This window comes from Ictidomys tridecemlineatus, chromosome 3 (assembly GCF_052094955.1).
Source record: "Ictidomys tridecemlineatus isolate mIctTri1 chromosome 3, mIctTri1.hap1, whole genome shotgun sequence".
In the NCBI taxonomy this organism is placed as follows: domain Eukaryota; kingdom Metazoa; phylum Chordata; class Mammalia; order Rodentia; family Sciuridae; genus Ictidomys; species Ictidomys tridecemlineatus.
In genome coordinates, this window is record NC_135479.1 from 731,884 (window position 1) to 748,744 (window position 16,861).

A 16,861-nucleotide genomic window follows, 5' to 3' on the forward strand; every position below is an offset into this window, starting at 1 on the left:
CCCGCAGGCAACACGGGCCGTCCCCTTCTTCAGAGAGGTAAGATACCTTCTGGTCTCTTGCAGAGGATGCCCTGCTGAGACCCTGGCCTTTTGAATCATCTGACCCCATGGGTCTTCCACCACTGGGATGGCAGGAGGGGACACCCTCTCATTCTCCGGTGGAACTCTGTCTGGCGACATCAAGGGACACTTGGATCTCTGTAGAGAATCAGAGGTGACTGTGTTACTATTACTGTCCTTGGTGGAGTCTGCCTGCAAACGGGATATTCTGTCAAGGTATAGATAGGTAACAGCAGACATGCTTGCAAACGAGGTGTCTGCTCTCCTTGGGAGGACTTGCCTGCAAACGGGATGTTCTGCCAAGTGGGCTAGGAGGGCGCTGAGAAAAATTTTATTATCTGTTCTTAACAAAGAGCAGAGCTCAACATACTCCAAGCTGAGAATAGATTAGCCATGAGAAGCAGGTCACTTCTGATTAGAAAGTAAAACTTCTATATGCTATGTTTAATTACCTGAAAGACCTGATTTATTGATGTTAGAAGGCTGCCGTCTTTGTTCACAATACTATAAAAAGATTGCTTGTACACAATAAAGGACTTTTTTTCTGCTGCTGCTTTGCTTGCTCTGCTTCTTCTTTTTCTTTCTTTTCCCATGCTGACCTGCAAGTGAATTACTGCAACATTTGGCATAGTCGGCAGGATCCAGCACCGAAAGGGTAAGCACCCCGGGTTAAGAAAACGAAAAGGGGACTTTCGGAATTAACAAAATATCGAAAGGCATCGCCCCAGGTTGAAAGAAACTTTAGGGGGACTTTCAGAACTAACAAATATCGAAAGGTATCGCCCCAGGTTGAAAGAGACTTTAGGGGGACTTTCAAAACTAACATGGGAAACTCCCCATCCTTAAAGGAACAATATGTGGAGTTACTACAAGGATTATTGTATTCCATAGGTGTGAAAACATCTCATAAGAGACTCAAGGAGTTATTTAAAATTATAGAATATCATTGTCACTGGTTCCAGTATCAAACCAAGGTCCAGTTAAATTTAGGGGAATAGAAATTGGTTCAAAAAGAGCTGCGTAAGCAGCATCAGGCTGGGACTGTTATTTCTTTGAAGATTTGGACACTGTGTGACGCTATTACTCAAGCATTACAATTATTAGAAAGCAATAATGAAAAGGGCTCTCTTTGTGAAAGCCAAGTTAATACATCAGAATCTGATAATAAGGTTAACAAAACGGAGCCCAAGGAAAATATTTGTGATACTATAGATGACTCTCCTAAATCAGATCTGGGCGATGAGGAAGATTCAAAAAGTTCAGATAGTGACTCCAGTATGAAAGAAATTATGGAGGGCCTTTGTGGATAAAATGAAATTTAAAAAGCAAAGGTCCTCTCTTAAACCTACTGCTCCTTTTAATGCTTCTCTCTTTCCAGTGACAAGGTATAGAGTTGATGTGGGTAGAGAACAACAACGTTTTTCATTTCCTCTTACTATGACACATGATGATGATGATGATGATCTTGCAGCCCCTCCTGATTGTTTTATTGATCCACCACATTTGTTTCCTATAACTAGACAACAAAACCTTCAAAATCCCCTATGATTGATGTTCACTATACTGCAACGGAATATAAGTTTATAAAGGATTTAAAAGCTACAGCCTTTCAATATGGCCCTCAGTCTCCCTTTGTGCTAGGGATGTTAGAAAATTTGGGAACTTCTAAATTACTTATTCCTTTGGATTGGGAGGCATTAACCAAAACAGATTTGGAGGGATCTCAGTGGTTACAGTTGAGAAGTTGATGGGAAGATGAGGCACAAAAGCAAGCTGGAGAGAGTGAAGCTCAAAATCCCCCGGGACCCAAGGAGGATAAGTTAATGGGGGAAAGTAATTACCCTGCCTTTAGAGACAGGCTCTATATACAGATCCAGATCTTCAACAAGTTTAGAGACAGGCTCTATATACAGATCCAGATCTTCAACAAGTTTAGAGACAGGCTCTATATACAGATCCAGATCTTCAACAAGTTCGACAGGTTTCTTAAGAGCTTGGAGATGTGTGATACCCACTGGTCAGGCACAACCTTCCTTTACTAAATCTATACCAGGGGCTACTGAACCTTACACTGATTTTCTTGCAAGACTGAGTACTGCTGTAATGAGGGCAGTAGGTCAAGATCAAATAAAGATACTATTGGAAACATTAGCATTTGAAAATGCAAATCCTAAATGTAAGCATATTTTGGGGCCATTAAAGGGCAAAACGCCTCATTGAGTAAATATGTGAGAGCTTGTGCTGGAGTGGGAGGAATTGAACATCAAACTTCTGTTTTTTCTGCAGCCATGGCTGGAGCCCTTAAACCCAATAAATCAGGAACTTGTTTCAATTGTGGATAAGCAGGTCATTTTAAAAGGGATTGTAAAATAAATAAATAAATAAATGAATAAATAAATAAATAAATAAATAAATGAATGAATTTTTTGATACTTTCTAATTACTGGCCGGTCATTTTTCTAGGACTCTTGCTTTTTCCTAGATTCTGTATTTTTTGAGCTCATAATTTTGTTCCTACAGACCTAAGTTAATGTTTTTCTGATCAGTTCTATTTTTGATCAACTGTGGAATATTTAAACATTACAATGGAGATTTCACCTAAAATAGCTACAAGGCCTTTATTGTGTTATGTGTGCACATTTGTATTATATGTTGTATATCTGTTTGTGCGTATGTCCATATATCATGTACATGATATAAAGATTGATATATATGTAAAGAACTCTCATAAAAAAATGGATCCAAATATTTTTAATTCACTGATTTAAATGGTTCAATTTAAATTGGGTAAACAGATAAAAAATAAGATGTCTTTAACATGTTAATGACTGATGTGCTTTGGTTCTAGGACTTTTCTTCAACAACAACAACAACAAAAATGGCTAACACGGTTCATTATACTTGTCTAATGTTTTGATAAAATAAGTAAATTAATTAGACATAAGATTATTTGTTTATGAGTACTTTTGTTAAATATCTGATTAATTTACAAGGTTAATATGCTAAATGTTAAATATACCATTAAATGCTTTTAACTCCTTAAATTACATTAGATAACATTATTAATAATTTTTTAAGTTGGTAAATAATATAAATAAATAAATGGTTCTTTATCATCCCTAATATTTAGACAGTATATTTTCATAATATGGTAAACAAATGTGATTAATTATGTACTACAAATAACAAAATATCTCTTATTAAAATGGAATAATTTGCCTAAATTCAAAAATTTACAAAGATTATTTCAAAGTGTAAATAAAAAAGGGGTTAACAAAAAAAATAAATTAAAAGGTTCTAGATATGGATTTAATAAAAAGAAATGTGTTTCTGGAAGTGAGTAAATAAAAGGATTTAAACAAGTGATAAAGAAGGTCTATGTATGTTGGCTATATAGTTTTAAGTAAGTGATAAAGAAGGTCTGTGTACGTTGGCTATATATGTAATTTTTTGAACAAATAATCTTGAAAAAATTAAGGATTATACAGATATGGTTAAACAACAACTGTTATTTTGCAATATTCTAATATGTTATTTCTTTAAGAGCTAAACTTAATTAATATAAAAACATCAATAGTAATTATGGTACTATTACTCTTCTTTGTATATTAAATGTGTTCATATTTTCCAGGTATACAAGTCATTAAGATAAAAGCTTTAAAAAAAATTATATCAAGCTGGTGTTCTCCAAAAGGTTGCATGGTAATTCTAGGCTTATAAATATAACATATTGGAGATTTATTTATATCATTTAATGTTCTATAACTGGGCCTATTATCAATAAGATATATGAAGTTTTATGTTACTTTTTACACTGAGGTACAATTTAAATGTATTTTTTAAGTTAATGAGAGCCTTATCTACATAAAGGTTAATATTATAAAACACAAGAACATTTTTCTATTTTTCTAAAAAAAGCTAAAAGCTTTCAGCCTTTCTTTATTTCATGTTTTAGATGTGTTATATTGGGTTAGTTTTTACTCAAATAAACTTAAACAATTATTTATATAAAAGTTATAATATAATATTTTAAAAAAATAATAAACTTTAAAACTACAACACTTTACTTAAATTTATAAAGAGCCCTACTTACCTAAGATAAGACTCTATGTCCTATCTGACTACATGTAAAAATAACAACAAAAATAGTAGGCCAAATTCCAGTATATTTTACTCATATTAGAGCACATTCTACATTGCCAGGACCATTAACTAGAAAAAATCAAAATATTGATGAACTATTATTCCCCTTACAAAAGGCTCATCTAGAACATGCTTTACATCATACAAACACTAAAGGACTTTATAAAAATACAAAATAACTGTTCATCATGTGCTCCTTTTAATATTCCTCACTGTCCTCCTGGTGTTAATCCAAGGGGACCCCATCCTAATGCCCTTTACAAATGGATGCTGTTATAATTCAGTCATTTGGACAACTAAGATATGTACATCAGACTGTTGACACTAATACTCATTTTCTATGGGCCATAGTTTATCTTAAAAAAAACTGATGCAATCATTTCTCATTTATTATCTTATTTTGCTATCATGGGAATTCCTAGAGAACTTAAACTGATAATGCACCTTCATACACCTCACAAAAATTACATTCATTTTTACAAAAATATGACATTACACATACATTTGGCAAACCTTGTAATAGTCAGGGTCAAGCTATTATAGAAAGGGCAAATGGTACGTTTAGAGAATATATACTAAAATAAAAAGGGGGGATATGGCTATGGTTTATACACCTCAAATTATACTTCATAAAACTTTACTAACTTTAAATTTTTTAAAAGTCTGGTCAGCTTCTGAGGTTCCTGCAGCCCAGCAACATTTCTCTACATTTATATCTCAGCCATTATTTCTAAAATTGGAAATACCTATATGGTACAGGGATGAAAATTAAGAATGGATTTCTGGGTTGTTGCACCACATGGGAAGGGGATTTGCTCTTATTTCTACAGGTAAAACACCTTTCTAGGTACCTTCAAGACTTATCAAATTGCAGAATGAGTGACCCATTTGTCAGACAATTTCAGGAGCTGGCAATGCAGAGAACTTCTACGATGGCAACGAGAACAGCGGACCCCCAACCCTCCAAAAGGCAAATCAGCCTTTAGATCCTGTTAATCTTTCATTAGCTATGCTTGCCGTTATTAATTGCCAGGTAAGTTCAGTTGATGCTCATTCTTTGCTTATTGGGCCTATGTTCCTAACCCTCCTTTGGTGTGCAGTGTTTCCTGGGGAGAACCTGAAGTTCGTGTGTGTACTAAATGTGGGGGAATTGAAGATATTCCATTCCATAAAAATCCGTATAATATTTCTAATATAACTGTAGCTGTTGAAGGAGTCCCATTGTGTATAGGGGCTCGTTCTTTCTGTTTGCCTCTTATAGCACATAACGACTCTCTTTCTTATAATACTTGGAGAATTAATTATCATAGTTACCCTACTGCTGTTTTTACTGTCATGATATCTTCCCGAGGATTTAATACCTCTAGTATGTATGTTAATCAATCATGACTATCATCGGAAGAATGTTTTGTCAGAACTCATCTTCCTTTATGTTCAACTAAATATTTTGAAACATTTTTAACTCATTTAAAGTGGGAAAAATGTCATGATCATCACCCTAAAACAGTAGTCAAATATCAAAATATCACTATAGTTGGGTGGAGTCCTGATCATTCTGAATTTATAGAAAGTTGGTCAAATTGTACTTTAAGATGGCATCGACATAATGGGACAATAAATGCTTGGGGTAATGAGACAATTAAAATGCAACATTATGCTTTGGTCTCTCCAATATTACAGGATATAAGCTTTTCCAATATTCAAGGGGATATATGGAAATTATGGGCAGTATCTGGGAAACTCACTGTATGGACTGGAAATTTCACGTTAGATGTATCCGGTTCCTCTCCTTTTGAAGTACATCTACATAATAATCTGACTTATTTTGCTTCTGCATGTGTTAAATTCCCTTATTCTCTTATGATTGGAAACTGGGAATGGAATGTAACTTGGGGAACAATATCATGTATAGACTGTTATCTTACTCAATGTGGAAATAGAACTAATTGGGAATTAATAGCAATTAATAATTATTCTTTAGTTATTGTTAAAGCTCGCACAGAATTGTGGGTGCCTGTTAATTTGACTCATCCTTGCTCTGATTCATTGTCTGTTACTCATTTGTACAATGCTGTTCAAGTTTTGTTATATCGCTCTCTACGATTAATAGGAATAGTTATAGCTTCATTCCTTGCTGTTGCTTCTGTAACTGCCACTGCTGCGATAGCTAGTGTTGCTTTGCATCAAGACATTCAAACTGCAAATTTCATGAAAACATGACATCAAGATGCTTATTTAATATGGCAACAACAAAAGGACTTAGACTCTCAATTGGCTACAGATGTGATCAATTTACAACATACTGTTTCCTGGCTTGGCGATCAAGTGACTATCTTGGCTACCAGAAGTGTTCTGAAGTGTGACTAAAATTCTTCTCATATTTGTGTGACTCCTGTGCCATATAATACCAGTGATTCCTGGGAAACTGTTAAAAGACGGTTAAATGGACACCTTTAGTAAGACATTACCTGAACTAACAGGATCTGACATTTTACAAAAATTGTCTTCAAGTATTGCTAATTTAAATCCTTTAAGTCATTTCTCTACCTTGTTGTCAACTTCTTTAGGTAACACTGTAATAATTTTTGTTTTGTGTTTTGTTTTGTATATAGTCATCCAATGCTGGAAAAAGCAAAGGCAACTGAAACATGAAACCTCTCTTTTCGCTTCTGCTAAGGCTCATTTACAAAAACAAAAGGAGGGAGATGTAGAGAATCAGATGTGACTGCGTTACTATTACTGTCCTTGATGGAGTCTGCCTGCAAACGGGATATTCTGTCAAGGTATAGATAGGTAACAGTGGACATGCTTGAAAACGAGGTGTCTGCTCTCCTTGGGAGGACTTGCCTGCAAACGGGATGTTCTGCCAAGTGGGCTAGGAGGGCGCTGAGAAAAATTTTATTATCTGTTCTTAACAAAGAGAGAGCTCAGCATACTCCAAGCCAAGAATAGATTAGCCATGAGAAGCAGGTCACTTCTGATTAGAAAGTAAAACTTCTGTGTGCTATGTTTAATTACCTGAAAGACCTGATTTATTGATGTTGGAAGGCTGCCTTCTTTGTTCACAATACTATAAAAAGATTCCTTGTACACAATAAAGGACTTTTTTTCTGCTGCTGCTTCGCTTGCTCTGCTTCTTCTTTTTCTTTCTTTTCCCATGCTGACCTGCAAGTGAATTACTGCAACAGATCTCAGCCGCCACCCTGGTCAAACCTCTGCACCTTGGGGGCTACAGCCCATCCCACAGGACTCCCTCCTAGGTTGTCTCATTAAAAATTTCAAAATTGGGGCTGGAGTCGTAGCTCCGTGGTAGAGCACTGGCCTTGCACATGTGAGGTTCAATCCTCAGCACCACATAAAAATAAATACATTAAAAATATTTTTAAAAATTTAAAATCCTCCACCTCCAATCTGAACTCAAAAGCAAATGCCTTATTAGGCCGTGTACATAGATCTGACCACATCTAAATCAACCTTGTCAATGGCCTGAATTGGGAATTGGGAACTTTGACCCAAAAATTCCTCCAAGACTTAGACAATTTCCTCCAACGAAATGGCAGACGACCTGAGGTTCCTTATCTCCAAGCTTTCTTCCACTTTCGCCAACCTTGTTCTGCTCTGCAGTTGATTCTCGACGACTCCCTGCTCCATAGGCCCCCGAGATCCAGGTCCTGACCGCCATCCCTCTTCTTCATCTATCGCTCCCGAAATAGCGGAAGAACTCCCACCAGAAGTCACAAAGCTGGAAGCCATACAGGAAGGTCCCACAGGAGTGTCTGCAACATTCGACTCTCAGATCACAGCTTTTTTTCTGAGTTAATTTGAAACCTGCAAATCTTCCTAAACTTCTACATAGGCAATCTGTGTCTGCAAGTGTGATTATCTAGCCCCAATATTCATCCCTTTGATTAGGCCAAAAAACGGACTGTGGCACACAAAAGTCCTAACTGACTTTACCAAAAAGCCCTCACAGACACAGATAAAGGGATCTCTACTCAACACAGAGGAGATGCCAGAGTCCAATGGTGTTAGACGTCTTCACTACAGCTCATGAGGACATCTGTCACACCATCAGAGCTGAACGTTGTGTATCATAAGACCATCGAGCCAGGCCCAGTGGCCACGCCTGTAGTCCTGTGGCTTGGGAGATGGAGGCAGGAGAATCGTGAGCTCAAAGCCAGCCTCAGCCAAAGAGAGGCACTCAGCAACTCAGTGAGACCCTGTCTCTAATAAAATACAAAACAGGGCTGCGGACGTGATGGCTCAGTGGTCGAGTGCCCCTGAATTCCATCCCTGGTACCCCCCCCAAAAAAACCCAATAAATCTATCAAATGGGCCCAATATGCTGACCCCCACAGGCTTTCTTTTCCAAGGAGCAGTTGACCTGCAGCCTGCCTGGTCTCTGTGCACAGGACCCTCCTCAGCAAGCCACCTCTTTCCTGCAGGAGAAGCACAGGCCCGGAATAATGCTGATAAGGGGAGCCCAGGTTTCCCCGAGGGAGGAGACTTGTGACCAGATCCTGAAACGGGGAGATGAGGCTCGCTCCTCCTAACCAGAACAGTAAGAATGGACGGTGGGGAATCCAGTCAGAACCCAGCATCCTGGCCCAGAGTTGCCATGACCGTGGGGACTTGGAATCTGATGTTATCCTGTGGTCAGACATCAAGAGGTGGGTTGACTTCCTTCACCCAGGGGCTGGGAGGGTCGCTCCTGACTTGCTTCAGTTCCTTTTCTGTGGGAGAAATGTCGTGTGGGGGACCCAGGAGGGCAGCAGGCTGCGGCCACTCCCTGGTGTGGCGTGACAGCCTCAGGTCCCGAGTCGGACCCTGACAGCCCTCAGGGGTACAAAATGTTGACCCCTCTCTGTCCCCGTGTTTCTGATTGACTTGGCCTGGTGGTGGAGAGACCCTCGCCCCACGAGTCTTGAATCCTGAGATGAAATCTCCTTCTGACCTGAGGCCTTTGGGAAGGAGGTGACTCACTGACCCCCAGAGCAGGAGCCAGCAATCTCTCCCTCTGTGGAAGGCGCTCCCCCTTTTGCCCACACTGTGTGCCTCTGAAACAGGGACCCATCATGAGAGATTCTCAAGACAGAGCTCCCCTAGCTTTGAAATTGGAATACCTTCTCTAGACTCTCACGGGACGCATCTTGTCCCATACTCCTCTCATCTAGCGGGAAGAAGAGCAGAAAATCCGTCTCAGTTCATCAGAGTGAGACTGCCCCTCATCTCTCCTAGTTCAGGAATCCAGATTATTCATTTTCTCTAGTGGAGATGCCACCAGGGCACCAGCAGGCTAGCCTCCCTCTTCAAATCAAGGAGCACAATTGAAATGGTCTCCTGTGAGTGTGAGGGCCCCAAAGGACAAAAGGAACTTGTAAGGAATTTTAAGGGCACAACCAGCTGCCAAATGTCTTCCCTTAAATTAGAATAGTCACCAAGAAGTTAAGAGCATCCTCCTTTCTGATGAGGTCCCAGCCCGAGGCCAGGGAAGGCAGAACTGCTGACCCCTGAGGCTCTGGGAGAGGGAGCTGTCCCCTAGCCCAAGAGTTTTCTCACAGTTGAGATCAAGGAGGCGCCTGATAATGGTCTGCATCCAACCTGGCCTGGTCACCAACCCGGGAGATGGAAATGCAGACGGTAGGACCACACCTGAAGAGCCTGACGCTGCAGAAGGAAAAGGGGTCACAATGCCCTCTGCATGGGGTTCTGCCTCTCTAGCCCAGAACAGCACCCCCCCTCTTAGCTTCTGCCGGATCCTTATCCTGCCCAGGCTGGCCCTGAGGTCAACTGCAGAGGCCTGCAGGGCTTGCAGAGAACTGACTTGGGACTGAAGGAAAAAAGTGTCACTTTTAAATCCAAGTCACTTGTGGCTGGCTATTTCTTCACAGGTTCCCCCCTAGGCACCGGGTCTCAGAGAGGGAAATGGAAGGGAAGCCTCCTTGACCTCGAGAATCTCTACCTAAGGATTCCAGGGCTCTCTCAATATCTGAGCTGACTCTCACCTGAGCCAAAACGTGAACTCTGACACGATCACGATGTTCTGCCTGCTGCTTTACCAGAGTGATTAATGGCCGCGTCCTTTTTTATAACTCTTTTTTTTTTTCAAAATTCTATATTTCTGAACTCATGGTTTTATGTTTATTCACATTTGCTCCCACACGCCTGAATGAAACTCTTTTTCTGATCAGCATTATTTTATCTAACTATTGAGGTTTTTCACTATGTTCAGGGGTCAACTTTCAAGGGTTAGCTCTCAAATACGTTGGGGAAATTTTGTCCTGTAACAAGTGGCTACAAGATCTCTGTTCCACGTCTGTTTTGTGTATGTGTGCACACCTGTGTATTGTGTTGGTCTGTCTATATATGTGCATGTGTCCATGTCTCATGTACATTTACCAAAATCAATCAGACTTGTCATATAGATGATCAAGCGCTCATAAATTAAAATTTAAATGAGAAATGCATCCAAATACATTTAGTTCACAAGAGGTTCAATTTTAAAAACATGAAAATAAAGGTGTCTTTAAACTGATACAAGTTTCTCTAGGTGATCAGACAATTAATAGAGTGTTGGTCTCTATAAAAGGTCTAAAATGTAATATCTATTGCTTCTAGGATTTTTCCTCAGTGAGAAAGACATGGCTAGTACTATTCACTATACTTGTCTGATATCTTGTTTTTTCAGTTAAAATGAATAAATAGATTCAACATCAATGTAAATAATCAAGAAAGTGTTTGTTAAGGAGACATCTGATTAATTTACAAAATTAAAGTGCTAAAACATCAACTGCTAAATATAAAATCAAGTACTCTTGACTTCTTAAATTCCATAAGGTAATATATTTAACCATTATGTGTGTTTTCAAAAACAGGTAAATGAAAAGGCTTGAGATTACTTTGTGTCTGTGTCTTCAGTAAAACGAGGTTACTAAGAGTTAAGATTCCATCAGGTGTAATTCATATGTACAGAATATAAAATATTCAGTTGGGCTTCAATTAAAGTACTAAAAATCATTAAAGTATTCCATCTGATTAAAGTGGAGTAATTTTTCTAAATACAGAAATTTTATAAGGTTGTTTCAGAATGTAAATTTTAAAAAGATTCAACAGCTAGGAAAGAGATAAGAAGGTTCTCAGTATGGAAATATATTTTAGTATGGAAAGTAGAAGGAAAAAAATGTTTCTGGATGAGAAAATCTTTGTGGTAAAATAAAGTTGTACAGTGTTTAAGAAAGTTGCAGAAGGTTTTTCAAATGTCAAAAAGTTTGTATGTGGGGCTGGACTTGTGGCTCGTGGTAGAGCACTTGTCTGGTATGTGTGAGGCCCTGGGTTTGATCTTCAGCATCGTGTATAAATAAATTAAATAAAAGATCCATTAAAAAAAAAGTTGGTGTGTAACTAAGTTGGTTGTATATAAGTTGCACAACCAGACAAATTATTCAATGTTTTTCCCTAATGTCAAATATTAATGGACTAACATAAGCCAAAGTTTAATCCTCTATGGGTTGAAGTCTCAAAACATTAATCTGTTCTTATCTATCAAGATAATCTCCTGTGTCTGTTAAGTTTTATTTTTTAGAGAAATTAGTCTTGAAGGAATTAGGGTCTTTGTACAACTCTGGTTAAACAACAACTGTTGTTTTAGAGTATTACATTATCACACAGAGTCTAAATTTTTCTTTAAAAGCTAAACTTGGTTAATATAAGAACATCAATGTAATCACAGGATTGTTATTGGCTTCTTGGTCATATCTTCCAAGCATATAGGTCTTTAAAGTATAAGGTTTATAAGAGCATTTACCAAGCTGGTACTCTTCAAACTGAGTTTGTATAATAGCTATGAATCAAGAAACATAAGTTTATAATCCCAAACCTTAAGATTTTAAAATAGTGTTTCTAGTTTCATAGCTAATATACAAACTCAATATGTTTTTACTCTTGTTAATTTTATTTTGTATTTTCCTTGTAAACTTTAACTTTTCTCTGTTTGTGCCTTACAGAATTATAATATAGACAGGATGTGTTGTAGTAATTCACTTGCAGGTCAGCATGGGAAAAGAAAGAAAAAGAAGAAGCAGAGCAAGCGAAACAGCAGCAGAAAAAAAAGTCCTTTATTGTGTACAAGCAATCTTTTTATAGTATTGTGAACAAGAAGGCAGCCTTCCAACATCAATAAATCAGGTCTTTCAGGTAATTAAACATAGCATACAGAAGTTTTACTTTCTAATCAGAAGTGACCCACTTCTCATGGCTAATCTACTTTCGGCCTGGAGTATGTTGAGCTCTGCTCTTTGTTAAGAACAGATAATAAAATTTTTCTCAGTGCCCTCCTAGCCCACTTGGCAGAACATCCCGTTTGCAGGCAAGTCCTCCCAAGGAGAGCAGACACCTCGTTTTCAAGCATGTCCGCTGTTACCTATCTATACCTTGACAGAATATCCTGTTTGCAGGCAGACTCCATCAAGGACAGTAATAGTAACGCAGTTATATCTGATTCTCTACAGGATGTAAGGCTAACTTCCAGTACTCCAATTAAATAAAAGGGAAAAATAACAGTAAAGTTACAGACACTAAAGGTAAAACCCAGTACTCTTACTTTAAAACTGGTGAAACTGGCTTGGTGGATGTTTAAGACCAAAGCTTATAGAGTAAAGTTAAGGAAATACAAGGGCCAAAAAAGAGAAAATAGCCAATATTTGGCTTTTGCCCTCTGAGTCAGCTTGAACCCAGGAAATAAGGGGATTTCTCTAAGGGCTATGAAACTCTGGGCCATGTGACATCCCAATCAGGGAGATCAATGAGACCCTGGAGAACAGAAAGCTGACCAGTGCACATGCTGCAGAGAGGAGGGTCATTGGAGAAGGAGATATCCCTGATGCTTCCAGGGGAAGCCACATGGTCAAGGAGACCCTGACCCATCCTGGCAGATGGCACTAAAGGAGCTAAGAGGATGCTCACAAGTTCCCAAGAGTGATTCCCTGCGGGAACTCAGCCAACTCTTTTTTTTTTTTTTAAAAAAGAATGAGAGAGAGGGAGAGAGAGAGAATTTTAATATTTATTTTTTAGTATTTGGCAGACACAACATCTTAGTTTGTATGTGGTGCTGAGGATCGAACCTGGGCCGCACGCATGCTAGGCAAGCGCGCTACCGCTTGAGCCACATCCCCAGCCCTCAGCCAACTCCTAACAATAGAGAGGAGCATGGTCAATTTGACCATCTTGGTCTTGAACACCTAGCAAAAACAATTTAAACCAAAGTCCAACCATAATTGGGCACTTAAAAAAAGATAATAATTCTTTTAATGAATCTTAAGATGTACACTTGTGTCAGAATTTGGGTGCCCCCAAATTCTGAGACATTTTTTCCTTTGCAAGGCTCATATTTACCCATGCCTACCCAAAATTGGACTGGCCTCTGTACCTTAGTCTTCCCTACTCCTCAAATTGATATTTTACCTAACAACCAAAGTTTGCCTCTCCTGATAATGACACACACCAGACACAAGAGGACCCTTCGGTTTATTCTCTTACTCATAGGGCTAGAGATGCCACTGGGATTGGCAGAGGAGCAGGAGGATTAGGAACATCTATTCACTACTGTAAAAAATTGTCAGTTTAAGTTATTGATGATAATCAACAGGTCACCAATCCAGTACTGACTTTACAAAATCAATTGTATTCCCTGGCACCTGTCATCTTACAAAACCACGGGCCTAGATCTCCTTACTGATGAACGAGGTGGCCTCTGCCTCTTCCACTAGGAAGACTGCTTCTTCTGTATCAGGACTAGTAAGGGATAAGGTTAAACAACTGCAGGACCAGTTGGAACAGCAGAGACAAGAACTCGCCAATGTCTGGTGGGCCTTATTGGGAGTCCTAAAATGATAGACTTCCTGGCTTCTCCCTCTCTTAACACTTTTAATACTCATTTTTCTTGTAATAACATTTTCCCTGCTTTGTTAACTTTATACAGAAACAAATGATTGACAAGTGACCCATCTAGCCCAGACACCTCCCAAGAACATGCCAAAGCCATCCTCCTCCTTCATTTACCTCGTGACTCTCTGAGCCCCATAACAAAGGAATCACCCTGACCATGTCGAGTTTCTTCCCTCTGCACCCGCCTCAAGCCACAGCCACCAGGACTGTATCCAAGTCTAATATCCCCCACCTCTTGCCTGACTTCAAAGGTAAGAGACAAATGCTCCCGAGGGCCCAGACTGGGGGACCCTAGGTGACTGGGGACCTAGCGGAGGTGCCAGGGTCTGGATGGGCTTTGTTTTGTCTGGTCAAAAGATTTTGACCCCCCCACACACTTTTTTTTCTCTGCTAACAGAAGCGTCGGGGGTTCAAGTGGTCCAAGATGCTGGCCTTCCTGATGCACTGGCAACCCACCCTCTCAAGGAGCTTGGTGATTCTCGCCCAGGGGTCATCCTGGGCCTGGGGGAGAAAAGGTGAGGGTCAATTCCAAGGGAAAATCTGCCAGCCGCTGCCTGGTGACCGTGGCCTGGACTCAGGTAAGCCTAGCTTAAGAACCACCTTTATAAACCTCTTTTATTGTTTAAATTTGGCTACAAAAGGGTCTTTTAGAATACTTTTTAGTTGTTGGTTGGACTTTATTTTATTTATTTATATGTGGTGCTGAGAATCAAACCCAGTGCCCCACACATGCCAGGCAAGGGCACTACCGCTTAGCCCCAGCCACAGCCCCACAAAAGGGTCTTTTGACCCCAACTCATACCATCTCTCATCTCCCCCCTGCTGTGGGGCCAGCTCCCCGGGTCTGCTGCCCACTTATGCCCCTTGCTAGAGTCAGAGGAGAACTCGGGCCAGTTGGAGAGCAGGTGCCTGTTTCTGTCGAGACCTAAAATAAACGGGCTTCATTGAGTTTTCTGATGGCCCTGGCAAACATACGGAGGGTCCCGACACTGAGCCCAGGCGTTGAGTCACACCCTAGCTGACCCAGAGCAACACTGGGTGGCAGAAGCTGCTAGGCTCTCGGGGATGATGTACATGTCACTATCACTTCACCTGTGGATCCTTCAGCTGTCCCTACTGTCCTCTGGGGAATCATGAGACCCCTTTGTAGTTTAGGAGGTCCCCTAGGCCAGTCCTCAATGGAACTATGACCAGTCATCCAGCAGGTGGCACTGGATCACACTGTCATTTGTTCCATAGCAGGACTTACACAGCCCTGCTGTTGCTGCCCGGGATCCCCAGTGACTCAGGAAGCCGAGGCAGAAGGATTGCAAATTTGAGGCCAGCCTTGGCAAATTAGCAAGACCCTGTCTCAAAAAATAAAAAAGAGTTGGGATGTCGCTCGGTGGTAGAGCACTGCTGGGTTCAATCTCTGGTACCCAAAACCAACCAACCAACTAAACAAACAGAAAACGAGTCAATTACATGAAGTTGGCAACTACTGATCAGGGGCTGAGGGACGCCCCACGGCTTTCCCAGAGCTTTAGTGAGTCATACCCCTCACATCCTACGTCTCCCGAGGGGGCAGGAGCTCTTGTTTTAAAAGATAAATTCATTCTAATCCACCACAGATACATGGAGAAATCACAAAACATGGCCGCGGGTCCTGGGCCTGCTCCTGCTGACCTGCTCCGGGTGCCCTCCAGGTCTCCTGTGACTGAGCCAGGAGGGGACTTTAGGGACCAAAGAAAGGAGAAAAGAGGGTCAAGAGCCAGGTGCCTCTCAGGGGCCTCCCCTGTCCTCCCCCACAGGACCCTCAAGGCCTGAAGATGTCTGTCATCGTGAACAACCAAGGCAAGGAGAGAAGACGGTCCAATAGGGACAGGCGCCCAAGACCCCTCGTCCTCAGGGTCAGGAGAGGATGCCAGAGAGCCGGCGACCCCAGGGACGACAGGGACTCCGGCCAGACGTTCTCCAGGTCGCCCAGGAACGAGGAGGCATTTGGAGTCAGCTGGCCTCAATGGGGCTGAGTCATGGTGTCTCCCACAGTCAGGACACGTGCACTTTCCACACTGAAGGCCCAGCCCCACCTGGGGTCATGGAGTCTCCCATAGTCAGGAGACGTGCACTTTCCACACTGAAGGTCCAGCTCCACCTGGGGTCATGGAGTCTCCCACAGTCAGGACACGTGCACTTTCCACACTGAAGGTCCAGCTCCACCTGGGGTCATGGTGTCTCCCACAGTCAGGACACGTGCACTTTCCAAACTGAAGGCCCAGCCCCACCTGGGGTCATGGAGTCTCCCACAGTCAGGAGACGTGCACTTTCCACACTGAAAATCCAGCTCCACCTGGGGTCATGGAGTCTCCCACAGTCAGGACACGTGCACTTTCCACACTGAAGGCCCAGCCCCACCTGGGGTCATGGAGTCTCCCACAGTCAGGACACGTGCACTTTCCACACTGAAGGTCCAGCTCCACCTGGGATCAAGGTGTCTCCCACAGTCAGGACACGTGCACTTTCCACACTGAAGGCCCAGCCCCACCTGGGATCATGGAGTCTCCCACAGTCAGGACAGGTGCACTTTCCACACTGAAGGCCCAGCTCCACCTGGGGTCATGGTGTCTCCCACAGTCAGGACACGTGCACTCTCCACACTGAAGGCCCAGCTCCACCTGGGGTCATGGTGTCTCCCACAGTCAGGACACGTGCACTTTCCACACTGAAGGCCCAGCCC